This window comes from Schistocerca gregaria, unplaced genomic scaffold (genome assembly GCF_023897955.1).
Source record: "Schistocerca gregaria isolate iqSchGreg1 unplaced genomic scaffold, iqSchGreg1.2 ptg000874l, whole genome shotgun sequence".
Taxonomy (NCBI): domain Eukaryota; kingdom Metazoa; phylum Arthropoda; class Insecta; order Orthoptera; family Acrididae; genus Schistocerca; species Schistocerca gregaria.
Genome location: NW_026062235.1, coordinates 50,001 through 52,043, shown reverse-complemented (window position 1 = coordinate 52,043; position 2,043 = coordinate 50,001). Strand labels below are relative to the sequence as shown.

Here is a 2,043-nt window from a genome sequence, read left to right as displayed (position 1 = left end):
GGTAGTTACGTACAGAGTGAAGTAGTGTGATACGTGTGACCGTACGCTGGCTGTGCCCAACGGTGTCGAATCTCAATTTCCATATGTTGTGCTCGATGCTACTTGTCTCGTCTCCCAATAACAGCTAGGTTGCACTGTGGTACGCCGTAGAGGCGTGTGGGAGGAACGTACGAACGCATTGTATGTCACCCTGGGTCGCTGGGGGTGGTGGTGCGGTGAGTCAGGTCAGGTCAGCGTGAGCCGTGTGATGTAGTGACGCGTGTATTCCGACTTTGTCGTATTGCCTCACACAAAGTGCTACCCTGGTGGACCGCGTTCCATATCTGGGACATGCCGCAGATGCCGGTTGACAGTGGATCGCGGAAGGGACATCGCATACGTGCGCGGGCCACCTTCCACGTGTTCTCTTCTGCACATGTCGCAGTGTGTATGTGGTCTGATGTAGCGTGTCGTGACACATGACATCCTGGCATGCAAGAATTGTTGAATTCGCAAATGTAGGTGGACATCTACGTTTACTGCCCAAGATACGCAAATGAACTGGAAATCCGTTGTTGAGCGGTTGTTCACGCTGGAGGTGAATCTGTGATGGCGACGATCGGTACAGCTATTAACCGGTTGTTTCAGCGGTACCCGCCACATCCACACACGTGACTAGGCCCATGTGGGTATGAAGCGATACGCGGCGGTGGCTTGGTGGGACTGTTCCCGGCCGGTGAAGGGGGGCCGCCCGGCGTGTTGGCCGCGCGCTGCGTGGGCGCACGCGCAACAGGCGGCTGGTGGGGGGCGCCGAGTGGCAGGAGCGCCAGCCGACGGGCTCGGCAGGCGGCGCAGCTACGCTGCGGCGCACCCTGCACGCGGCGCCTGGCGGCCAAAGTTGGTTCAGCCGAGCCCGGTGCGAAGCGCGGTGGACATCTGCAGTGTGCTGGTCTGATTGAGGACTGTGTGCGTTGAGGATGCGCCGCCGCCTGGCACTCGGCGCCGCGACGCCGTCTGCTGCTCGGTCGCCCCAGCGGTTCTCGCAGGTGGTTTGTATCGCAGTTGTGCGGACGTGTTGGCGCGTGCGCTGTGCTGGGAGAGTTCGCTTCTGCACCCAAGTGGGGCTTTGCCCTTGTGTGGCGCTGGCGTTGGAGCTGCCGGTCACCATAGGTGGCGCGTGTTGTCTCCCGCCGGCAATGCCACGACAGCACGCTCCCGGGCCTCTGTCGGCAGCGGCAAGCTCAGTTGGGAGCAAGGGTGTTCGCACTAAAACCGTCTACTCGCCTAACTCCGGGCGATTGCGCCTCTCTCGAAACCGACCAAGTACCTAGGACGGCGCTGCGCGCCGCCGGGACCTGAGAGGGTTTCGAGGTGTATCGTGCAGGGGAGCTCGGCCTCCTCCTGTTTGCAGAATAATTGAGCGGACGCTTGCGTGTTCGCGCGGGCCCCCGGGACACACTCCCGGGCGGCCGGCTGCTCAGCTCTAGTTGACGCAGCTCCCTGGTTGATCCTGCCAGTAGTCATATGCTTGTCTCAAAGATTAAGCCATGCATGTCTCAGTACAAGCCGCATTAAGGTGAAACCGCGAATGGCTCATTAAATCAGTTATGGTTCCTTAGATCGTACCCACGTTACTTGGATAACTGTGGTAATTCTAGAGCTAATACATGCAAACAGAGTCCCGACCAGAGATGGAAGGGACGCTTTTATTAGATCAAAACCAATCGGATTGGCTTGTCTGGTCCGTTTGCCTTGGTGACTCTGAATAACTTTGGGCTGATCGCACGGTCCTCGTACCGGCGACGCATCTTTCAAATGTCTGCCTTATCAACTGTCGATGGTAGGTTCTGCGCCTACCATGGTTGTAACGGGTAACGGGGAATCAGGGTTCGATTCCGGAGAGGGAGCCTGAGAAACGGCTACCACATCCAAGGAAGGCAGCAGGCGCGCAAATTACCCACTCCCGGCACGGGGAGGTAGTGACGAAAAATAACGATACGGGACTCATCCGAGGCCCCGTAATCGGAATGAGTACACTTTAAATCCTTTAACGAGTATCTATTG

The 2,043-nt window shown here is 58.0% G+C and overlaps 1 non-coding gene across 1 annotated transcript in view; it reads left to right on the top strand.

Moving 5' to 3' along the window:
* Nucleotides 1–1,476: 1,476 nt before the first annotated feature.
* LOC126323852 (small subunit ribosomal RNA) overlaps nucleotides 1,477–2,043 on the top strand; it is a 1,893-nt gene continuing 1,326 nt past the window's right edge. Inside the window, exon 1 of the ribosomal RNA XR_007559713.1 lies at nucleotides 1,477–2,043. This exon is cut by the window's right edge and continues 1,326 nt beyond it. This is a non-coding gene — a ribosomal RNA (small subunit ribosomal RNA).